We start from the raw sequence: 25822 nt of genomic DNA on the forward strand, positions 1-25822 counted from the left end.
AGATGCGCTCCCACACACCTGTAAAATCTGCTAACACAAACCCTTCAGAAACCATTACAAAACAAGCTTCGCCTTTTCCAAAAGTTATGGTACTCTGACTCATAATAAAAGGATAAGGTTTAATTTACTGGCTAGGAAGCAAAGAGCTAAGTACTGTATCAGATTACCCTATGAATCAACTAGGCACATTAAAGGGACCTTTGGCTCCTACCACAGAGTACAATGGGTTAGCCAACTGTCTTCTGTAAATAATTTAATAGGTTGCATTTAAATTTAAATCACCCTGTGAGGTAATGCACACATGCACATACAGACTGAGGCCTTTCACCACTCCTACAACTAAACAAGTGAAAAAGCTATTCCGATGTTGCTAACTCTCATGATTTTATTTGGTGTTCTTGAAGTCCCAACTCCTGGAGGCACTGGATTATGTGAGAATCTCATATTAGATATAAGAAGAGGTAAATTTCTAGCCCTGACGTTTAAGGGAAAAAAAGATTCAAAATGTGATCCAAGTGCACCCTAAAAGCCTAAATGCCAGAAGGGAAAAGAAAAACAACCCAACATTTATACCTTTAATATCTCAAGATTTTTAAGCCAATATCATGAGTTGAGGACCTGACTCATGATTTATGAACACTTGCAGTTGGCAATATTGCTATATTCACTATACAGCTTCAGACAATTCAACAAGAAAATACAGAGATGAATACATACAGTCATGACTACTATTAAATGTTATAAACTCAGCACCAGCCATCACATCACAATTAATTTTGTCCTTTTGTACAAATAGGATAGGAAGCAACTCTAAGGGGGAAAATTTATCTTGTACCTTTGGATTGTTTCCTCTCAATCTCCTTTAATTTGCTGGCTTGCTCCATGGAAAATATAACCAGTCCAACACTCAGTTATTGCCATATACATATTTTAGACTTAATTTATAAAGTGAAAATGGAAAGGCACTATACGACCATTATTACAGGATGCACCATGTTCAAAACAAATGCCTCATGTATATTGCAAGGGAGATGGAAAATGTTCGCATCTGACATACTTTAAATGGGAAATGTATCTTATAAGATAAATGGCTTTTATAGACCAGTGTAAGAAAAATAAGGGCACAATTCTATTAACTTCTATTCAGTGATATTAGTTTCCAATCCTACAATTTTTCTTCCTTGCTATCTGTTACACGTGCAAATGAGCTTTTAGGTTTCAGGATCAAGTGGGTTAAAATGAAGACCTTATTTTTCACTGTCTTAACACAATTACACTCTGGCTAGATCCATGAATCACAGAAGAGGGAGTAGTTCTTAGAAACCCAGAGGAAGCTAGGTGGGATCGAGGGAAAGGCTAACAGAAAAAAATATGTTCCACGTTTACGGTTAGAGATAAAACACAGTATACTTTATGATACTCACACACCTTCAGAACTCCCACTACCTACTGTGGTTCATTCTTCACAGAACTCCCCTAAAAGTTCTTAAGTAAGCAAATGCAAATGACTTGAAGCCACTGACTTTTCCCTAAGGCCAACAAACTAAAAGATTTGTTGCAAGGAAAAAAAGTTTCAGTTTAGTACAAAACTCAGACTTGCTCTGTTTTTGGTTGGTCTGTGGTTACTGGCACCGTTCACATGCTACTTTAATCCCTACATTTCCTATAATTTAATTTCTGATGATTTGGCTAGACATTATCCAACATGATTCACAAGTATTGCTCCCTACAGAACTTACTGATCATGGTGAGTAAACACTTTGCCCAAGAGCAAGGAGCCTCCTGGACAATCTCTCTCTCTAGGTATTAAAGAAAATCATTGTTAGACAGCCACAAAGGCATTCAGATTAAATAAAATCAAAAGCTCCTTGAACTGTCTTGTTTGTACTCAACCTTTCACAATGCATCTGTAAACAGACCGCCACCTGAGAACATAAGACAGTCATCGAAAATGAATATCACTCATACTTGCTCAGACTCTATGAGAAAATCATTCAGACAATTCCAAACCTGTTATCTGCAGCCACCTCACACAGTGTGACTGATGATCTCCAGCCATGAAAATCATTTGAAGGCAAGTAAGAAATTCAGTGGCTATAACTGACACAAAAAGCCCATGAGTCTGCTCGCCTTTCAGAACTGTTACTGAATACTGTGTAAAGGCACATTGATCTACTTGGACAGGCACAGTATAAAACTGCCTGGAAAGATAACAAGCCTTATAATACCATAACCCAGAGTCCCATACTATTTGCAGCAATAATGCCATAGAAAACTTCATTGTTTTTATTGCAATAGGGCCTAGAGGTCCCCCCAAAAATTGCAGCCCTACTGTGTTACGCACTGTACCCAAACACATAGCAAGCAGCAATCCCTCTCCCAAAGAGTTTACAATCTAAGCAGACAAAGGGTGAGGGGGAAAAAGAGCCAGAGATGAAGTTATTTGCCCCCAATCAGACAGCAGGTAAGTTACAGAGGTGAGAACAGAACCCACATCTCCTGACTCCCTGTCCAGCAACCTATTTACTAGGCCATGCAGCTGCCCTCCATTGCTCTCAGAGCAGGAAGCAAAGATATAATGGAACAAATTAACAGACATAAACAGCCTATGTCCTTCTAAAGACCACTACAGTCTAATTGCAAAGAATAATTTTGTTTTTTTATATTTTGTTAGTGAAGATCTAGCCAGGGGAGGGTGTTTGTTTAATTGGGAAATGGAAAAAATGTATTATCAAAGATAAGTATCCCAAAATTTGTTTTTTTTAATTGCAATACTTCTTTGTGTCCCACACACACTTCAAATCCGTCAGGCCTACAAAAAAGTAAGCCTGCAGCAATATTAAAATCCAAGCTCTCCATCCACAATAAATCCAGCCTTGGGCTTGTGGATCTTCACATGTAGACATGTGTCACCTTCCCTCTGTCCGCTAACCTTGTAACGAATTAATATACTGATTGGCACAGACAGGCATTTCATACCTTGTTTGAACACAACAATGGGAGAAGGCAGGCAGAATCACTCAACTCTTCAGCATTTTCATACACAGCATCATACATCGTTGCTGACAAGCTGGGACTTTAAGCATGTTTGCAGCCCTTACAGAGCTAATATATTCCACACTATCAGTGGGCAGGTTTGAGGAGTTTTATTTCTGGAACAGATTGGGCTTCATTCTCCTCTTATTTACAACAGTTTGACTTCAGCACAACTCCATTCGAGTCGACTGAGTTACTTCTGATTTACATTGGTGTGAAAGTAGAACCAGGCTCATTAAATCTGACGTTTTTATAAAAACATCAACAACAAGAAAGTAAAATGAACTTTATTTTAAAGGGAGATGTGAGCCAAATGCCATTGTCATCTTTAAACAAAATCTTCATATAGAACTGCTTGGAACCAAAATAAAAAATAAAATAATCTTTTACAGAGTGACCCAACAAAAATAAGAAATATTCCTTATTAAAAAAAAAAAGTCAGCTTAGCCTAATAAATTCCAGAATTAATACAAACCAAAATCCCTCAGTAATCCACCCCCCCCCCAACATAAAAATGAATTAAGCAATCACTGACCACAAGAGAAACACTTAAAGTATTGAGACATTTTAGTATATGCCGAGGGAGAGAGCATTCTAGATGTGGAGTCTCAGGCCTTGTCTAGACTAGAAAGGGTTGCCGATACAGCTCTATCAGTGGCAAGAGAGTTCCTTTGGCTACATCTGCACTGAGGCTTTTGCTGGCATAGCTATGCCATTTAGGGGTGTGAAATTTTCACACTCCTAACTGACATAGCTATGTAGGCAAAACTTAAGTGTAGACCAAGCTGTGGAGAAGGCTTTGCCTCTCCTATCCTACAGGACTGTACGTGAGCTCCTGTTGAGTGCATAAAGACTGGTGTGTTTATAATCTCAGACATTGCACTATGGATTCCTTCACATCACGAAGGTATTTGACTTTACTCACAGATCAAGAAGCTTATAAACATCTGTGCTCTGAATAACTGAAGTCATGTTGTTGGAATCAGTGTCTAAAGCTGTCTTTAAGCCTTGAGTACCCTGATATAATGATCAGCAGGTGAGCCACAAGGTGGCTCCATGGAACAATTCACATCTCTCTACTTCTATACCGACATGAATTGAAACGGCACAAAAGACAGCATGCTTGGTGTACTGTACCAGCATCAAACCCAAAGCTAACAGTGGACAATTCTGGATTGTGTTTCTAAAAAGAGAAAAAATGATAGTGTATGGCAAAAGAGCCCAAAAACATTTTTTTTTAAAATGGCATCTTCTGTCTACAGAAGAATTTTCTGAAAATTTCCACAGAGCACGAGAACAAAAAGACATTACTACTACAGAACAATAGAACTGAACTGATGCGAGATCATGCAGCATCATACTAGAAGGTCTGGAGAGAGATCATCCTGTCTTTAGCAACAAGCTCATGTGAACCCTCTTATTATCCCAGTAAGAAAATAAAACAATCTCATTTATTTTAATGTTTTTTTTAAAACTCAGACATGATTCTTCTCCAGCCAATAGTCCCACAATCCTGTAGGAAGGTCCCACATCTAAGAAGCTTCCACAGCAATCTGAGTTGCTGTACCAGTTTCCACAGAAGAGCTTCTAAATTGGGTGTGGTTGTGGCTTCATAACACAGAAATCTTCTTCATAGGCAAAACATCAAAGAAACTTGTAACCATAAGTAGCCTCTCTCTTTCCAAAACTAAACTTGGCTAGCACAAATAGTTACTTGGTTTAGAAAGAGAAAAATAATTTTTTTTCATATCTATTGACCAAGGAATCCCAGAAGCTGGTGCACTCTTCGGATTGATCACTGTAGGATGAAGAGGATTTTATTTAAATTTTCCCGTATCCATGGAAGATAATGAGAGCATAAATTTTTATTGTAAAAAAGTCTATTTTTTTTAAACACACAAAAAGAGGATTCTAAGTAGTCATTATAACTAGAAGATGGGAAAAGTTTAGCAGAACCACACAACAAAAAAATACTTCAAAAAGACATTTTGGCAGCTAGCTCCCTGTTTCTAGAATCTAAGTATTTTTCTGCTATGCAAAAGTCAATTGAGGTCAGGGGTATCTAAATACATCAGCTTCTTGGATTCTTTGGTTAACAGAGGTGGGTGACTGTTATACATTTACCTGGAGAAACCCAGGTTCAACTCCTGCTTCAGGCCATATCTGAAAAGAAGGGATATCCTGCCATTTGACCACATCACAAACGCTTCCCCATATCATTCCAGCAGACATGAAAAAATTGTCTGAGAGGTCTAAAACAGAAATACTGAGATCGCTGCAGGTCAGAAGCAAGGTGGACCATTAAGCCTGAACAGAGCCTGTCCACGCTGCCCCTCACTTTCTCAAACACTCATAATTGAAATTTTTGTTCCAGCTCAGAGAAAGAGTGTCAAACCATCAACTGCTTCTAGACACGCTCTCTCCTTCCAAGGAAGACGTGTATATTTTTGTAATTTTTTTTGTTTAAACCTAACTTACTTCCAGTTTCCTTTCGGTCTCCTTTAATTTTTTTAGCTGCATTGAGCACCTGGCAAAGAAAACACAGACAAATAGCACACTCTCTCCTTCTATAGAACTTGGATCGTTCTGAGTTAAATTATACCATAGTTTACTAGATACTGCTGTGTTTTAAGTTTAGCACATGTTGAAAAGGTTACCAGTTTCTTAACAGGTGAGCCAAAATATTTTTATTACCTGCATATACACTTGTGTCCAGCATGAGATCAGTAACATATTGCAGTGATATATCCCAAACTCAAGATTCAGTTGACCTGGTGAGGCCAAGAAAAATGTCTTGACAGCATGTCCAATTAGTGTTGGCAGCCCTATTGCTATGGATGTTTAAAACTAAACTGTACACTAGTGAATACACAATATAGAACAGTCCCATGCTGGCAGGGAAGTAGACTACATGGCCTAATAAATATTTTCCATTTCTCACTTCTAAGATTCAGTAGGCACTAGGGAAATTGTGGAGGGATATGTCTGTTCACGTGGAAGAGGGAAGAGATAGGAAAGATGCTGACTATATTGAATAAGCAGCACCCTCTGCTGGTAGTTTAATATAAACAAACACTAGGCCTGAAGGCTTCTGTTGGTAGAAAAGAAAACAAGTGGAACAATGATGGTAAAACTGGGAGAAGCAGGAGTAGCTAGAGCAAGAGAGGAGGGAAGATGTAATTGGTGGGGAAACTCACATTCTTCTGAACGATCCCCAATCCTCATCCTCTTGTTAGGTCCACAGAACTTTTCCTCCTTAATTTTAAAGATCAGCAGAAAAATTCTATTTTTTTACTTTATGCATTCTTGGAGTTTGCAAAATATGCAATTTACTGAATACCATTAGGCACTGGAGTCTTGATAATTAAATGCTAATAATTAAAATAAAAATTGACAGCTAACACCTACAGCAGAATATGAATTTCTTTAAAAAGGAACATTCAGTTCTTTCTCAGGCTTTGTGACATCTGTACCCAACGATATGCTCATCACACTACAAGCACCAAAACACACTCAGCATTTGAAATACATGCATGGCAAGTGTGTGTTTAGACTGTTACGGTTTATCCCACTTCCATCTCGGCACCATGCTCCTATATTTATATTCTCTGTTTTAACTAGGTCGCTCCAGTGATTTATACACTTGCTCACTTATTATTTTTTTCCTCCAGAAGATACTAAATAAGTCTCAATCTTCCCCCAGTTTCTCATGAGTGTACGTATGTACATATACGTAAGTTAGGAAAAAGGTTGAAATTACGCTGTCAGCAAAAAGATGGTTAACATGTTCCACAGACAAAAAAGGGAAAAATGAAACCTGCACACCTGAATAAAAGAAGGACCGCCAGTTGTAGACAACAGAGTATTTAAATAGTGATTTCCCTTCACAGAACCATAGGCACCAACTCAGTGGGTGCTCCGGGGCTGGCTCACTAGCGGGCCCTGCCGATCAGTTCCTCCCTCCCTCCCCCCACCCACCTGGCATCTCTCACCCACCCACCATCTCTCACCCACCACTGATCAGCTGTTCAGTGGCAGGGAGAGGAACAAGCAGGGGCATGAAGGGGCAGGGCACTCGGGGGAGGAAGGAGGTGGGGAGGGAAGGGAAGAGGCAGAGCAAAGTGGGGCCTTGGTGGAAGGGTGGAATGGGGGTGGGGACTGGGGCGGAGCAAGGGTCAAGCACCCCTGGGGAAATCAGAAACTCAGCGCCTTTACACAGAACTATAGGCTGGTCTTAAATACACCTATTGATCTCAGAGTCCTGAAAACTTTCTTTACAACACATACATTTCACAACTACCTTGCTGAAGGCTGCCAAATTCTTTCACAATGTTTTTAATGGAGTTATACCCATATATCTTATGCAAATCAGACTTAAAATATTCCTTTCCATGACACAGCGAGCTTGTGCATTAATTTTGAACTTATAGCTTTTCTTTTATCATAACACCTCTGGCTCTGCATTTGTCAATTTCAGGGGGCTAGAAGGAAGGGAGAAAAAAAAAATCACACTGTAAAAGTTTTTGAAGAACACACATGTTCTGTAATCTGATTCTCTGCAAATCTATAGGGAGTGTTGCAATTCTGTGCAGATTTCAAAAACAGCCATGCCTTCCCAAATGAAACCAAAACATGCCACACCTAGAGGAATGCTGTAATCTCACCTCAACCTCGCAACAGACTCTAGCTTACAGAAACTCTTGGTGGAGAACGAGTATGAGGAATGTTGCTGACATGTACAGACGGTGAAGAAGAGGTGTAGATTTCATACATAATGTACTGTCCTCCATTACTGTAACCCAAAATTAAAATGATGGGGCAGAGTCCTCACCAGTCCTGTGAGACAGCCTTGTTAAAAATACACAAAGAAAAAAACATATTTTAAATAATGAATAGATGACAAATGTGAATCTACATGCATGCAATGGGGGTGGGTGTACCAACACTGATAAACCAGAAGAATCTCCACACCTACTCATCCACATACATACTCACTCCTTCCTCCATACTTGGACCTGAAACAACACGAAGTTCCTTTTTGCAACTCTGAGATGTCTAAATAACCTTTTTCGCCTGTTGGAACTAGGACTGGGAGTGCAGATATAATGCCAGAAAAGTAGTCTGGACTGGAGTAGACGAAGCAGACAAACTATACAACCTTTGAAGAGTCATGGGAGTACCTGATGACCACCTGCCAAAAAAGTAAGACTAAGGAAGGGAAGTGGTACTGGTAGTAGAGGTGGAAGAGGTAGCATTATTCTAAGTAAAGATGAACATGGGACAAGTCAAGGATATCCATGCAGGACAGCAAGATGTTGCTGTCAAACCACAGACAGATAAAAGAAACACTGGCCGTCCAGATTAGGATGTGACAATTTTTAGATTATTTAACCCATCATCAGTGGGAACAAGATGTCATCTGATGCCTCTCTGCACAAAGGGGAAAACCAATTGGGGATTTGCAATCTCTCCTCATTAGCACCACGAATGGATTCTTGTTTACATTGATAAAGACAGTTCATCATTCTATCAATGAATCATTTTAACTAATGAAATGTGTGGGTGGAAGAAAGCAGGCAGGGATCATATATTACAGAAATTACAAATATACACTGGCTTATATTTGTCTCATTAAATACTAAATTATTAAGAATGAGCTTCTCCCAAGAGAGAGTAACTTCCAAAACAAATTAGAGACAGCAAGGGAGAAAGAAAAAATTGAAACAAATGAGTGCTTTAGAAAGTAGACATTTCCTGAATTTCAAAAATGTGTTTCTTAAACAACTAAAAACCCAGCGTTGCTATTTCAACCAGTTTATTATAGCTTGATAATAATTTTTAACGCTGCACTCCTTCTGTGGAAAATGCTCCACTTATACACAAAGAACATAAACTACTGGTTTAATGTCCATCTTGACCTCTTCCTTCATCTCTAGAGAGAACTGTACATGATTAGATTTTGGCCTTAAAAACCATCCTGACAAAAAGTATCTACAGAGATTAAATTTCCTCTTCAGATGTTCCTGGAAAGGTCAATCAATCCCAACTCAACAGCAATACCAAATAGCACCTGCACTATGGCCTTCTACATGACCTGCAACACCTTTGTAAAAAGGACACTGACTAAGGATTAAGATAACTTTAGCTATAAACACTAAGAAAACATGCATGTTAGAACAGAATGAAAATTTTCTACTAGATCTCAGGCTAGTTCTCTTGGATAGCCCTCACTAAGAGGACTTTTTGGCTTCTCACAGACAAACATTTCTACACTTTTTCACATTGGTCACTTAGACCCCCGATCATGCAACTGACAGCACATAGGTGAATTGCTGTAACCATACATGATCAATTGCCAGATCGGGGACTAAGGGATCACACAGCCCTAGAAACCAAAACCCGTTTTGATGACAAATGAATGGACTTCAGAAATTTGAGTGTACCACTTATGAATAAATGCTTTACAGACTGAGGAATACCAGCATCAAGACTTTTAAAAGATTTTGAATCTTTGGCAAGACACAATGGTAATAGACTTTGCTTTTTACTGTATTCCCTTGTGCTTACAAAATGTAAGTTCTGGCAGACATAGCAGGATTTTGCATTTATCATCCTTGTACTCATTTACATAAAAGAGCATTCAAAGAAAAAAAGAATAGCCTATATATATATTATTTTAAAAGTTGGATTTTTATTGAGAAACTGGAAAGACATTTAAATTAAAATGTCACTGATACCATTTCCACAGCCTGTTTGCCTGTAAAGTCAGGCTGCCTTATTTAACCTAAGTTCAACTGTACAAACTGATGGAAGAGTTAGTGAAATGTTTGTATCTAGCAACACTTGAAATAAAAGCCATACAGATGTTTTCATATATTGTATATAAATATACATACACGAGTAAATATAAAATTATAGGAGTAATGCGTACATGTATGCTTATTATACAACCATGTACTATGCTATTTAGCAGATGCTTGTGACACAATCAACCTACCCGGCTGGAGGAACAAACTGACAAGTGAGCAATGTGTTTATAATGTATTTATTTGTAATAATAGTGACAATTTGTTAATGGGAACTGCCTGCTTCATCTCAAACATCTCTTTGCTCTCCCATTACTACTTGTGCTAAATCCACCAAGTTAAACATCTTAGCAAGGCAGCTCAGAGCAGAGCTTAGATTTCTTTAGCGTGCAGTACTTTTCTCTCTGAAAAACACAAGTGGAAAATAGATTTACTTTCTCTGCCATCTTTGGAATACAGATAATACCATGCTCTGTGGTGTCAGCTCTTCCTCCTCCAAAGTCTTTGTAAGTCCCTTTTGTGTCTCATGCTACTGTCTTCCAAACAATTCTGGGTAAGAGTGTGCTTCTTCATTCTCACCAAAACAGACACTGAATGAGAGCATTGTTACATAAAAGGAACTATATTTAACACCAATTAATTTTTTTAAGTATTTCATAAAAAATGTGTAAGGCAAACAACGTGGTAACTACTAAAAATAAAAGTAAACTGACTTCATGAAAGTTTCATTCCTGGCATCCTGTAGGCTTTTAAGAGTTTCTTTTCAATGGTGGCAATACTACAGCAGACAATTCAACAGATGAGAAACAATTCATTTCTCTTACCCAACAACATCTTTTTCCTCAGCTCGACAGACATGTCAGGAGACATATTAAATCTTCACTTACAGGCCATACTATTCTCTCATGTCAAACTTTTACTATGCTTGGCAATAAAAATCATACTTTTTAAGGGACTCTCAAAGTACTGCACATTTCTTTTCTGGAGAGAGAAAAAAAGAGGCTATGGACTAATTTTTTTTTCTGTATTGTGTTGCCATATAAGATTAAATTGCATGTATGAAGAGCTGTTCCAGTCTTCGGTTTTTATGTGAGCATTTAATTTAGTGCTGGTGACAGCTCTGGAGAATGCAGCCACTGAATGGGTCTTCCCTAGACATGAGATTAAAGTTCAGGCTTCAAGTTCATGTACTCCTTGGTTTCTCTGAAGAGATAAGCAATTAGTTATCACTTAGTACACAATACATAATACTTTGTTGTGATGAAAGTCCTCAGATTAAATGCTCTGCAGAAATGCATTTAATCTGAGGACTTTCATCTACAACAAGCAAAGGCTATGGGGCAAATTCTCCACTACACTTCCTGGGAGCTGCAGCACACAAGACACAGCCCAGTGGGGAATGGGGGCAAAACTTTGTGCCTCCCAGATTCTGGGCTGCTCTAGGGGCTAACGTGAGCCTCGTAAATTACAGTAGCCTTGGGGGCTGCTTTAAGTAGCAGCAGACTCCAGGGCTGCCAGGAGGCTGCATTGCAGCCCACGGTCCCGGTTGCACTGCTAGCTTCACGCCCACTCCAGGGACAACAATTTCAACAGTGGAATTCTCTCCTGGCCACTTGCAGTGCGTTAAGACAGAGGAGCAGGGGGCTAACCCTGTCCCTGAATCTGGATTAAAGTAACCATTTTAACAAACGCATCAGTAGCCTAAGTGCTTAAAGGGGGGAAACGTTATTTGGGGGAAAAAACGGTTCTATTACATTAACAGCATCTCATTGTCAGAGCATGCAAGAAAAAAGAAGCCTCAAATCTTCAATGGTTCTATGAAGGGAAATACTTAAGACCTTTCAACTGTATTCCAAGGGTAACCCACTAAATTCATTTAAAAAAAAACCTGTATATTTGTACAGCATAGTCTCCTAAGATCAAAAGAACTTTTGCTTATATATACACACAATTTGAAGTGTGACATTTTTATTTTAGGTATCAGTTATAAATCATTCTTTTGAGGGAGCTTAGGGGAATATTTATCTCAGGGTATCTAGCACAGTAAGCACTGTATACCTACTAACATTAATTTAAAAAAAAAATCACATTTAATGGGGTGAGGTCAGGGCTGGGAGGAGAATTTGAATACTTTAAACTTATACAGCACCTATCACATGTAGATCTCAAAGCGCTTCCCTGGACACGCAATAACAGACTTAAAAGTGGCAATTCTTCCACAAAAAAACTTCAAAAACAGACTCCTATGAGAAACTGCAGAACGGAAATTAATTTGCAAACTAGACAGCATCAAATTAGGCCTGAATAAAGACTGGGAGTGGATGGTTCACTACAAGAACTAATTTCCCCATGCTAATTTCCCCCAACTGTTACTCACAACTTCTTGTCAACTGTTTGAAATGAGTCACCCCGATTACCACTACAAAAGTGATTTTTCGTCCTATTCATAATAGCCCATTTTAATTGAATTGTCTCAACCCCCTACTTGGTAAGGCAACTCCCATCTTTTCATGTACCATTATATATATCTTCCTACTATATTTTTCCACTCCATGCATCCGATGATGTGGGTTTTAGCCCACAAAAGCTTATGCCCAAATAAATGTGTTAGTCTTGAAGGTGCCTCAAGTACTCCTTGTTGTTTTTATTATCCTCATTGTTACAGAAGGGGAATCTGAAGCACAGAAGCGAAGTGACTTGAAAGGTCACAGTGCATCAATAGCAGAAGCAAGACTTCTGATTCTCAGCACTGTGCTCATTCCACTGGGCCACAGCTTCCCTTAAAGAAAATCAGTCCCTGAGAGAGCCATTCTAGTGTTTGTCAACCTTTCTCAAAAAATTCCCACAATCAGTTTTGTTATGCTTGAAAGCCATCTCCCCTCTACTGTACTGAGAAGGTTTCATTTGCATCCAAAAGCCTCTAAGATCAGCCAAGAGAGGAACTCAGAGCAGGAAAAACAGCTTCCCAGTTTAGATGAGGAGCAAGCCAAGAAAAATCATTTAGGAGAATCCTGCACTGAGGTAAACCTTTTTTTTTTCAGCCAACTAGATATTACAATTTATTGAAGCAGCCTGTTGAAATTAAGTGGAAATGTATTTTCTCTTCAGTTCCAAGAAATGTTATTTCCTTTCCCAAACTTTAACTCCAAGCTCTCTTCAATGTTATCACCTGCTGCTTGGCTTTCAAAACATACCCACACCCCCCCCAAAAAAAACAAAACAAAAAAACAAAAAGGAAGAAGCCTGTGAATCAACTCAGAATTCTTGTCTTTTACCTTCCGAGTCTACTAAAGAAAGTAACTATACAAGCAAATAAATAAGGCAGAAAATATATTTGTGATATGGAAGCAAACAAGAAGGAAAGGGTCGATTCCTCTTTTGCCACTGGCAGTCAAGCAGGACGCAATGATTTTGCACTTAGTTACTTTAAAGGCTGAGCTTCCAAGGCAGGGAGTCCGAGCAAGAAGCTGTGAGCTCTAATTATGCACAGCCACTTGGAACTGACCACTGAACAAAGCATTGCTCTTGCAGTACCTTAAGCAGTGCGTGATACTGAACGCCATATCCCTAGTTTTCCCACCTTACTGGGGCCAGCAAGTCCTCAGAAGGACCCTTCTGCAGCAGCAGGTCCACTCCTTTCAGCAGGCTTGAATCAGTCTCCTTCCCATCACTTTAGTTTAGCTTCTCTGTGGTTACGCCTTACCTCCCTGGTGATGGTCATTGCTAGTTAGGCCCACACATCCACTGTGGTGGCAGCTACACCATGGGAAAACAAGCCTCTCTTAACTCACTAAATGTTTTCCATGATGTGACACCTCCAATAATGGACAGCTGACCATAATACCTCCAAGGGAAACTGGACTGATTTACAGTGACCAGAGAATCCAGGGTAGTGCAGGCCAGCCATGTTTCTCCAGCTCTGGAAACTCTCAACTGAGGATGCCTCTCTGCATACCAGGAGGAGGAGGAGAAACCCAGTGCAACCACACTTGGGTTTGGATTGACTACCTCACTGCCTGACTGACAGGGTGTGTCAAGGACATGACTGGGACATGGGCAGTCGGACCGAATGGTCAGAGCCATGGGGGTAGCCAGGCCTAGAAGTAAAAGTGGAGCTGAGCTGGTCTACACTGAAAAGTTACATCACCATAGCTATAACTCTCAGGGGTGTGAAAAACCCGCATCCCTCAGAGAAGTAGTTAAGCCAGCCTAACACCCGGTGTAGACAGCGGTAAGTTGATAGGAAAATTCTTCCATTGACCTAGCTACTGCTTCTTGAAGAGGTGAATTACCTACAATGACAGGAGATCCCCTGCAGTTACTATAGTGTCTACGCTGAAGCGCTATAGCTGTAGCATTTTAAGTGTAGACATAGCCTAAAATAAGGAGGTCATCTAGTCCAACCCCCTGCTCAAAGCAGGGCCAATCCCCAATTTTTGCCCCAGATCCTGAAATGGCCCCCTCAAGGATTGAACTCACAACCCTGGGTTTAGCAGGCCAATGCTCAAACCACTGAGCTATTCTTGCAAACTTAACATCATTAATTTGTGCTTGAATAGGTTCTGGGAGTGGCTGGCTCGCTACAAAAGCGATTTTCCTTCTCTTGGTGCTGACACCTTCTCATCAATTATTGGGAGTGGACCACATCCAGCCTGACTGAATTGGCCCTGTCAACACTGGTTCTCCACTTGTGAGGTAACTCCCTTCTCTTCACGTGTCAGTATATTTATGCCTGTATCTGTAATTTTCACTCCATGCATCTGAAGTGGGTTTTTTTAACCCACGAAAGCTTATACCAAATAAATCTGTTATCCTTTAAGGTGCCACCAGACTCCTTGTTGTTTTTGACAAAAAGAGACAACAGTCAGAAAAACCAAACTGACCTATTGACTAATGTTACTCTCCCGTACCCTATTTTTGTAAGTAGTAAACATATTTAGGGAGCTTTATGCCTAGATATTAAACGGGGGCGGGGATGGGGGAGAAGAGATAAGACCAACTGACCAGATGAATTTAAAATCCTTTGGAAATATTTTATTAATAGGGTTGTCAATTTTGGTTGGATGTATTCCTGAAGGTCTCATCACACGACGTAATATTTAATTAAAGATGTGTAATTATTAAGGAAAATTATTAGAACAGTCCTGGATGGTTGGCAACCCTATTTATTCTAGGGATGTAAATATCGTTTAAAAAGTTAACCGTTTAAATTATTAAAATTATATCGTTTAAATGGTTAACTGATTAAAGGGAGAGGGGTTGGGGTTGCTCTGGCCAGCGATGCGGGGACTGTGGTCAATTGGCAGGCCATGGGACTGGGATACAGCTGGCAGGGCTGGGGCGGTGTGCAGCCAGGGCTGGGGTCCAGCCAGCGTGGTGCAGCTGGGGATTAACAGTTAAACAGTAAACCTAATGCTTACTGGTTAACATTTTACATCCCTAATTTATTCATCTTTAAAAAGCTAATCCATCATTTTAAAAAGCCTGGTAGTAGATAAGGGTTCCTTTCTAAATGTGGCTGTGATCAACTGAGCAAACAACAGCAACAGCAGAATTCTGTATGTGTAATAAGTAGTCACTAAATATAAGAGATGGTATTTCAGGGCCAATCTTTGTGAGCACACAAACATTTGTAACTGAGAGCCTGTGGAATGTGTTCTTCAAAACACGCAGTACATATCAGTTCTGCACTAAGATGCAATAGAAGTCTGTCCTGGAGTAAAAGAGACTCACAAAGAAAAGCCATTATAAAATTCTCCAGCAAGGTCACCAGATTTCTTCTTTCATGCTACTTTCTGTTGGCAAGAAACTTTGGTTCCCTATAAAAGAAAACAATGTGTGTGTGTTTACCCCTCTGAAGTTCTATAAAAGGTGGGAAAGCAAAGTATGAAACAAAACCAAACAAAAACAGAAAAACACACCCAACCCTCTTCTCCTGTAGTTAAATAATGAAGCTGTTTACATCTGGAAACAATTAACACTTAAAAAGGAAGGTGGACAAGTATCAAGGAGGAGGAAATCAAGAATACTTGCAGTATTAAGTAAAACAAGTTTTGTGTATTTGCATGATTAAAACAGTTTTCAGTTACAACTCTACACTGTTTTAATCATGCAAATGCACAAAACAGGAAAAAAAACACAAAATTTAAGTGTCAGCTTACAATTTTAACACAGCCCACACAGTCACTTTTTCAGAGGTGCTTAGATACTGTGGTGCCACTGTACCAACCTAGATTGATCGTTATATCAGAGAATGCCTCTTGCATGTTTCAAACTCTTTTTAATTATGAAAGGAAAACACACAAAAAACTCCTCAAACAAAACTGAAATATATTAAAAACAATCTACCAAATGATGAACAAAACACATGGCAAGTAAGACAAGGGCCTTCAAACCTGAATGTCCTGCAACTGTTTTCTGAGAACTTGACTATCAACAGCATTTTAGCCCATCTCAACTGCTGAAACATGCAAGAGGCATGAGTATGTCATGTTTTTGTCTAACTTCTCAGTGTGTATGGCATGAACATACAAGGCTCAACACCACTCAGACCTTTAAAGATAAATCACCAACAACCAAAAAAGTATATTCAGAGATGAATGAGACAGCATGGAAAATACGAGCATTTGAGCTATGTGTTCACAGCAGCCCACTGAAATCAACTGCAGGCAGCAAAACAGAAGATGGCCTAGAAGGGATCCCTTTGCCTCTGTTTTTTTCAAATAAAATACCCTGTTGAAAGGCCAATGTGACACACTGTACCTTAAGTAGTGCCCTATAATCCCCACATTCAGATATGGTTGTGATATCTCATACAAAGCATGCCACGTGAGATCCTGTCACAGCCAAAAAACAGGTTCTTGTAATTATAAAGTCTAACAGGACAACAAAGAGCTTAGCATTAGCTTACCAACCTGCCACAACCTATTATTTAGATAAGATCGAGGAATATTCTGGGCAGGGTGGATAAAAATCAATTTTTATTTTTTTTTAAAAATCAGTCAAAAAATGATTTTTTGATAGATTTTTTCCTCAAAAAGCATTTTATCTAAAGATCGTTTTAATTAAGATACATTATAGCTCAAAAATATCTCATCATGGAATAGGGATTATAAATTCTAATTCTATAGTATGATACAATATATTTATGTAATGTTTAAGGAAAGTTTTGTAAATGCGTTCCAATAGTTCATGGATTAGGGACCCAATTTTATGGGGTTCCACAGGCTTATGTATAGATTATTTAGGTTAATCTTTCTATCTACCCAATGGGACTCAGTGCCCAGTCTAGAAGATACCATCAGAGATGCTTAGCTTTGCAGTTCTCAAACTGGATTTGTGTCTCCAGAGAACATGCTTCTTAACAGTAAAAATGTTTTAAAATAAATAAATAATACATAGACATGAGAAATAACAAACCTCAACCCTATTTGACCCTCTGCAAATCTGTGTACGCAGAGTCAATCCCTTACCTCTGTCTAAAAGTGGAAAGTTTCAAAAAGTTCAATGAATAGAAGATTGTTGGGGGCAGAATAGATCTGGACAAGGAGAAGAAGTCTGGAGATAAATATGAGAAGGGAGGGACAGGCAAGTGGAATTGTTTGAGCAGCAAATTCCAGAAGTCTGAGGTCTTTCTGAGTGTAGTCTTCATTGATTTAAGATCTACCATACCATTCTCTCACTAGAAAGGAAAACCTATAATGGCAGCAAGCCATAAAAGAGACCAGTTTGGGAATAAGAACCATTCAAGAAATATGTGTTTGCTGATGATGTTTTAAAAGAAAGTCACACCAGTGAATTGGTGGAAGTCACTTAAGCAGTTGGATTCAGAGACTGTTGAAGTGATAATCTCATTTCTAACAGCAGTAGCTTCTTTTGCTGGTGGAGAAAGAATATTTTCTTCCTTTGGACTAATTCATTCCAAACTGAGAAATCATTTGGGACCTGAAAAAGCAGGAAAGCTTGTTTTTCTTTTCCAGATTATGAACAAACAGGAAAATGAAGGTAAAGACGACTGAGTTAGCTGCAGAAGCCAATATTCAGAGTTTCTCATGTTGACCTGGCAGACCTAGTAGATTTAATTTTTTTTTTTAATATTTCATTTAACTATTTTAGTTAAAAACAATTTTAACAAAAACAAACCTGTTTTAAAAAGTTAATGTTTAACTATATTCAAAAATTCATATGCTTGGTTTATTAAAATATTATGTGTTTGCTGTTGAAGAAAAAAATCCAGAATACATAATGTTTTAGCTAAATAAAACAATTTAAATGTCTTCTGGTGATGTTCCCCTCCTAATACAGCATGGCAAGAAAATCCTCCAAATATTAATGAATAGCCTGTTGATTTGGAGATAGTTCACCTCCCAATGACTTCATAAATATCTGCTTCAATTACCTTTGGTAAATGAAATAACCAAACAATTATTCATTTTCTGATATAGCTGTAAAACTAATCTGAAAAGGTTTTCAAAATAAATCACTTTAAAAATGTATAGTGTGTACCTTCTAAAAATGAAACCCACATCTATCTCTGAGTTGTGAAGAATAGGTATTAAGGTTATAACAACCAACAAGAATGAACTTTTATGTAGAAATCCATGATTAAATCAAGTCTTCCTGACTAGTGATTTAAATCAATTTGATTTAAATCAAATCCACCCTGCCTCTGACTGCTAGAAACTGGGACTCTAAGACGTAATTGTCCCTGTTCTGTTCATTCCCTCTGCTACATCTGGCACTGGCCACTGTCGGAAGTCAGGATAAAATGGGCTCGATGGACCAGTGGTCTGACCCAATATGGCTGTTCTTATGTTCACATCAATAACACTAAACTCAATGTGTTTCACCTTCTTTACAGTAGTTCTTCATGCACAAATGTTACCCTACTGAGTACAAGCCATCTTATGGGTTTCATTGTTCCACATGTGTACAAAACAAATCAATATACAAAAAGGATATACAATTTGAATCTCCTCCCTAAAGGAACTATTTCCATCTGAAATCATTAAGAAGGGGGGGAAATCCTTTCCTTCCCTTTTATTTATTTGTTATAGGCTGATGAAATCACTCAGCAGATACAGTTTTACACAAATCAGTTCACATAAAGACATTATTCCGAAGGAGATACACTGCTCTAGGAAGAGATGTCATATTTAAGCCCATTTCTAAAGAGGTTCTTAAATGTACTTCAGTTGATAATCTTCTCCATCTGGAGTGAATAAGTGCAAGAACTCAAACTACCAAATTAGGTTCCACTATAAATCTGAACTCACATTATCTACAGGCTTTTTTGTCTAAGGCAAACCTTACCAGCATTGTTTACCAAAGGAGGAGGTAAATAAAGTCTTATTTTTCTTTATTTCATAATTTACTTTGAAGAAATTCTACCCATTTGTTGACTTATTTGTTCAGTAGAGTACTCTGGTTTTCTACAGGCTCAATACTCCTTAAGATAATGGCTACACAATTACAAAGAAAAGTTTGTTTTGTAACCTGTATGATTGGACTCTAACCTGAAATTTATAAACCCAGCCCAAGTCTGAACCTTTCATTCTTAAGCCAAAAGCACAGAAGTTGTTCTTCACTATTTGCATAATCATAAAAGCTGCATAGCTATAACCATCACAAAATAGATTGACTGAATCAGTAACCACCAACGATGCCTTTAGAAATACACAATAGTCCTAGCCTAGAAACTCAGATCAGCAGGTAAAGCCTTGTACAAAATAAACATGAGACAGCTTATCGTAACATATAGAAGTCAAGAACATGTCCGTTAACAGTATTTTTGTCAAACCTCCTCTTTAATTAAATTTAATTAATGTGAACAGTGACAAGAGACAGGTTAGACAGCATAGCCAGTCAGTCAGTTTTTAACCTGTTTGTCCTGGTTTCTAGGGAAGTCGCTCACACTGGCAGTTTCAAGAGTCAGCAAGAACGCTAGTAGGATTTGCTTTGTTTCTATAAATCTAATATTAAATAGAAATATACTAACTACCGCTTCCCAAAGAAAAGCACAGTTTCATCAAGAAACTATACATTTCTCTCAGTTTTACTTAATCTTCTCTTAATAGAACACCATCCAAAAAAAGGTAGTATGTAAAACCATTTACCCTAATTATAAGAGGAAACATCAAGGCTGAGGTTTTTTTCCTTTTTCTTTTTAATTCATATAAACAATTACTATTGAACTCTTTAATCTCTCTTCTAGGAGTTGAAATGAGCAGATAACAGGAGTGTCCTCGCAATTACAAATGTCCAACAAATAGATATTTTAACAGAAGAAGTTTTTCCATATGAATCAATCGTTCAGAATTTACTTACTAAGTAATGCTGATTTCAAACATATTGAAATTCAATCATTACACTACAGCTAAAAATAAAAACAGTCTTTTTTAAAAAAAATACACAAAACAGAGTTTTATAATAGTGAAAAATCAGACACTTTACAGTATGATACTGTCAAAGGTCACTATATCCAGCATAGCTAAAGGAACTCAGTCCTAAAATGAAAAACTTAAGACTGAACCATGCCACAGGAATTTAAAAAAAGTGTACCTTAAGTAACAAATTGAAGCCAAAACCACTTTAATATTATTATTTAAAATGAACTTTTAACCAACAATTCTTTAATCATTTAATATCTGCCTTAATGCAGAATCCCGAGTACAGGCTAATTGTTAGCACAATCTCACAGATTGCTGAAGTGCAGCACCCTCAGGAAAAAAGGAGTTGTCCACTCCACGTGGTGTCATATAATTATTCACCTACATGCCCATCACATGACTACTTAGGAGGAATTACTCAAGAAGTGTTTATGATTTCATAATAAATTACTATCCCTGGGTTCAGCGTAGCAGCCGTGTTAGTCTGTATTCGCAAAAAGAAAAGGAGTACTTGTGGCACCTTAGAGACTAACCAATTTATCTCAGCATAAGCTTTCGTGAGCTACAGCTCACTTCATCAGATGCATGTAGCTCACGAAAGCTTATGCTCAAATAAACTGGTTAGTCTATAAGGTGCCACTAGTAGTCTTTTTACTATCTCTGGGGAAACCAAAGTAATTTGAACCCAATAATATTGCCGTGTAAGGGCTTGTCTACACTGCAACAGTTAGCTCGAGTTAGGCCATGTCTACACTAGCGAGCTTACAGCAGTACAGATCGCTCATGTAGCCTCTCTATGCCAACAGGAGAGAGCTCTCCCATCGACATCATAAAACCATCTCAAAGAGTGGCGGTAGCTATGTTGGTAGGAGAACCTCTCCCACCAACACAGCACTGTGCACACTACCACATATGCCAGTGAAACGTATATCACTAAGGGGGGGTGGTTTTTTTTCGCATAAGTGGTAGTGTAGACATGGCCTTAGTACACTCGAGTTATTCCCCGCCAGCTAGCCTCACTTGAGTGAGCGCGGCTACACTGCAAAGCACTGGAGCTACACACAGTGATTTAATTCGCAGCTGACAAGTTGTTGTACCTCAAGCAGCTGCACTCCCACTTCATTACTGGCTCAAGGTTAGCAGCATTCAAGTTAATTCGAGCTAGAGATTTTTGTATGTGGACAAGAATTGAGTTAGGGGTAAACGTCTAGTTATAGCTCAAGCTAATATTGCAGTGAAGACAAGCCCTAAGTAAACTACAGACTCACAGCAAGGCACAGACCTATTCCCAGTATCTTCTTTACCTTGTTTCCTAACATCTAGATGCCAAGTGTTTTATCTGGAGCTTCTAAGGTTAGGATAGTTCTTTAAGATGTTCCTGCATAGTAATATACAATACAACTTTAGGTTGTACATAATCTTTCATGCATACTGCGTCCCAAAAAGCTTGATAGAGCTAATTTAAAACAAAGAAATGAGGTTAAATGAAAACACATCTCTTTTCCCTTATCAGAGATTTTAAATTAGAGGGAGGCTTAAGGAGGCTAAGTTGAGAGATAATGAGATGTTGTTCCATGTGACAGGAGCTGTAGAAATGCTGCTCCCATGACAGGAGTTGTAGAGGGGAAGGCTAGCATTAGTAGCAGCATGATTGTATGGGAGAAAGATTCTGAGACCAGGACAAAAGGAATTGGGGGGTAGAGGCGGTTGAAAAAATTGTAGGATAGACTGGACCAATATCGTGGAGAGGAACGTTTAAGTGAATCCAGGGGTAAAAGTAAAGCCAAAGACTTACTGGCACCAGGGTGCTCCAGCCCCCGGAAGGGGTGGGGCCTCGGGCGGAAGGGGTGGGGCTGGAGGGTCAGTGGCCCTACTGGGTATGGGCCAGTACTAGTGGCCACATTTTTACCTCTACGCTGTACGGGCCCATACCAGCTTACTTTCACCCGACTGAATCCTTGTTTTAAGGGCTTCTCTACACAGAAATTTATAGGCATAAAGTATACCAGTATAATTTTACTGCTGTAGTTATATTGGTATAACTCCCCATGCTGACATTCTCTTATTATGGAATAAGGTGTCCACACAGGAAGTTATAATAGTATAACTATTGTAGTATAGTTATAGCTATACATTACCACAAGTACATGAGTCCTAAGTCTAGCATGGTTTCTTGTACGGTAACCATATGCTTCTCAGCGGTGATCACACCATCGTTATTTTGACTAAGAGACCTTTGATTTTTCCCAGAACCCTTGAGATCGGCTGGGAGACATCCATGTTGCACTTTGTGAGGTTGCAGGCTACACTTGAAAAGAATCTATTCTCTCACCCTTCATTTCCATCTCTGTGATCTTGTGTCTTTCGGATAAAATTTAAAATAGCAACAAGCATCCTTCTGGTGAAGTTTAAGGCAGCAGTAAGTTTCTCTTCAGGGTGGGAAAAGGAATCTCATCAAAATACTCAAATACCATATGCTGTAATTAACCACTGAAAACAATATTACAGTATGTAAGTAAAAACTGGCCATAGTAACATCTGTCCAATTACCTTAAGTCATCACAAAATATGCAGTAGGCTATTCCGTAATTTTAAAATGTATTTATTTTTGCATTGGGGTTTTCTGTTTTTGTATCTTAGCCTCCCGGAGAAAAGTGTACCAGAATGTCCAGTGCTGCCAATCACCAATGAAAGTTCAAGGGAACATTTTAAAAATAAGAAATCTACCAAGTTTTGACACAACTTAGAAAGCAGACTTTTCAATGTTAGTGAGAGGACAGCATTACAGCATACTATAAATGTTCATAATGGTACACTGACAAAAATGACAAACCACCACAACAAAAATCTATATGGATCTATAATAAAAACAAAACAAAAATCAAACACTTTTTTAAAGTTTCTTTACTGCTGAATAAATAATTCCTAATTCAATATTGATCTCTGTTCTGTTCTCCTCCAACAAATAAGAAGATATCACCTATGTTTTTTTAAACCTCATTAAAAACTGTGGTTAAGTCACTCCCCATACTGACAGGAAGAGGGGGTCTGGTCTCAACTGTGGATAAGAACGATCTGTCACGTCACATAACCTCAGCTCACAAAATTTCAAGCCGAGAATTGTTCCCCAGGCTACAGAAGGCAAAGCGTTAAGACATGTCTTGGTTACACAACTTGCATGGAAATCCCATACTCACAGGAGTACATACAATCATCCAATTTGAACGACATTTAAAAGTCTATATTTCTTTCACTAAAATCTCTGGCTTCCAATACTCCAAAAAAATAACACTTCCTGTACTCATTGGTATATGATACCGTCTTACAAAAGTGGGAAAGTGATTCTGTAATTTTCTGCCACAGATGAGAATAATCAATGCAGCCATGAATCATTAAATAGAGGGAAATGGCCACCTGGTTAAAAAATTCAGCTCTATGAATACAGCTAATGGAAATTTGTGTCTGGTTTGTCTCCCCTCCTCTTTGCTGTATAGTTGTTGTTTTTTTTAATTTAAATTTCCACTAGCATGTTAGTGTGTGGAAGAGAGTCAATTTTCTTCTACTAGTCTGTTTACGGAACAATAATAGTCGTTAAATCATCAATATTCTTTTATCACTTTCCATCCAAAAATCTAAAACTGCTTTGCAGTTATTAATGAGCTAAGCATCACAACTACCCATAGCGTGTCATTATCTTCATATTACAGATAGAGAGATCTGAAGAGGAGAGTGAAGTGACTTACCTAAATCACTGGCTCTCAGTAGGCTTTCCAGACTACTGTACTCCTTTCAGGAGTCTGATTTGTCTTGAGTACCCCAAGTTTCACCTCACTTAAAAATGGACTTGCTTACAAAATTAGACATAAAAATACAAAAAAGTGTCACAGCCCACTATTACTGAAAAATGGCTTACTTTCTCATTTTTACCATATAATTATTATAAAGTAAATTGACTGGAATATAAATATTGTACTTACATTTCAGTGTGGTACTTGAGACTATTTTTCATTTGTGAGCCTTGTCTAAAGCCAGAGACCCATGCAGCAGGGCTGAAGTCCAAGCTCTGCTGTCCAGAGCTGAAGTGTGTAACTTAGCTTCACAGGGGGCCCCTGGCAAGGGCCCTGCTTGCCACCCCTAATGCCAGCCCTGAACTTGAAACCCCCCTAAACCCGTCCCCTGACTCTCCTGGGGGTTGCAAACCCCAGGTTGAGAAACACTGATTTGGATGAATTGAGTACCCCCTGGAAGACTTCTGCATAGCCCTTGGTTGAGAACCACTGGCCTAGACCACTAAGCAAGTCTGGTAGAGCAGGGGAGAAACCTCACATTGACTTTGATCAAGATTTCACTCCTTGTTTCCTGAATTCCAGGTTGGCGCCTTAACTTTAAAATTAATGCTATTTAACAAAGATGTGAGGCTTAAATAATTAGTAGGCCTCAGCCTAGTCCCACTGAAGCCAGTGGCAAAACTCTCATTAACTTCAGTGGTAGCAAATATTTGCAAAGCATTATGAGATCACTGGAAGGCATTATAAGGGCTAACTATTATAGAGGACTATACCTCCTCTCTATCCAAATTCAGTATTTTCAAAACACCTTAATATATGTAAGAATATGTAATTTTAAAAGGATTATATACATCAAAATGCGGCTTCAAAACTTCACAGATTTTGAATAGTCTTTCTTTTTAAATAAGCCTGGTGTAGTGTATTGGTGTACTAATAATTCTTGCTATTAAAATTTGAGAAATAAATAATTCATATATATTCTTGAAACACAAACCAAAGGCCACTTTCAAAAGAGTGAGAGTCTCCCTGCGGATTCTCCCACTTTCATTCAATGTTTTGCCCCTGGTTATGCTTGGTATTCCAATTAAAATGATAATGTAATGAAAGTCAGAAGATTCTTCCAAGCCACAAACCTACTGCACTACTAACCAGCAAATACCTTAAAACAGAGGAAGGAAAAACCTTTTTTGTATGAATGCTTCAGACTGAAATTTTTAAGCATTACAAAGAATGTTGGCCGTAATCCTTATTTCCACATGGACCAGAATGAATGTAATACCATATATAGAGCTTCTTGCACCTGACATATCTTAAGAGACAAATTTAAGAACGTTCACCTCATAAATCTGTGCATCCTGCTATGAACTTGTCTCTTGATAAACTATAACCCCACAAAGGAACAAAAATCTCCCCAAAGTTCAACAGTTGATGAACTCTATTACATTTACTTTCTAAACTTTTTAAATGTGACTAGAGTCATATCTTGAGTGGAAGAACCTGCAATCTGTAACCTGTACAAATATTACCTACCAGAAAATAGATTCCTTGGTAAATTCCACACACCTCAAGCCAAAGCTGAGTAAATAGATGAGCTGTGCACTACATCCTGAAGGTCAAGAAGCTTTGGCTATATCAGATCAATGGTGGAAATAATTTGCCAAGTTGAAGACCGTCAACTAACAGTGTCCTGTCAATAGGCCCCAGAAAACAAAATCTATGCACTTTTAGTAAGTGTGTATCTACTGATCTCAGGTGCAGCGGCTGTACCTGGATAAGGAGATAGCCAAATCAATACCAGAAATGA

The 25822-nt window shown here is 38.5% G+C and overlaps 1 protein-coding gene across 2 annotated transcripts in view; it reads right to left on the reverse strand.

The window, feature by feature from the left end:
• The window catches only part of NHSL1 (NHS like 1), a 248368-nt gene that overhangs the window by 151677 nt on the left and 70869 nt on the right, over positions 1 to 25822 (reverse strand). The window lies entirely within an intron of this gene.

This window comes from Chelonia mydas, chromosome 3 (genome assembly GCF_015237465.2).
Source record: "Chelonia mydas isolate rCheMyd1 chromosome 3, rCheMyd1.pri.v2, whole genome shotgun sequence".
In the NCBI taxonomy this organism is placed as follows: Eukaryota; Metazoa; Chordata; order Testudines; family Cheloniidae; genus Chelonia; species Chelonia mydas.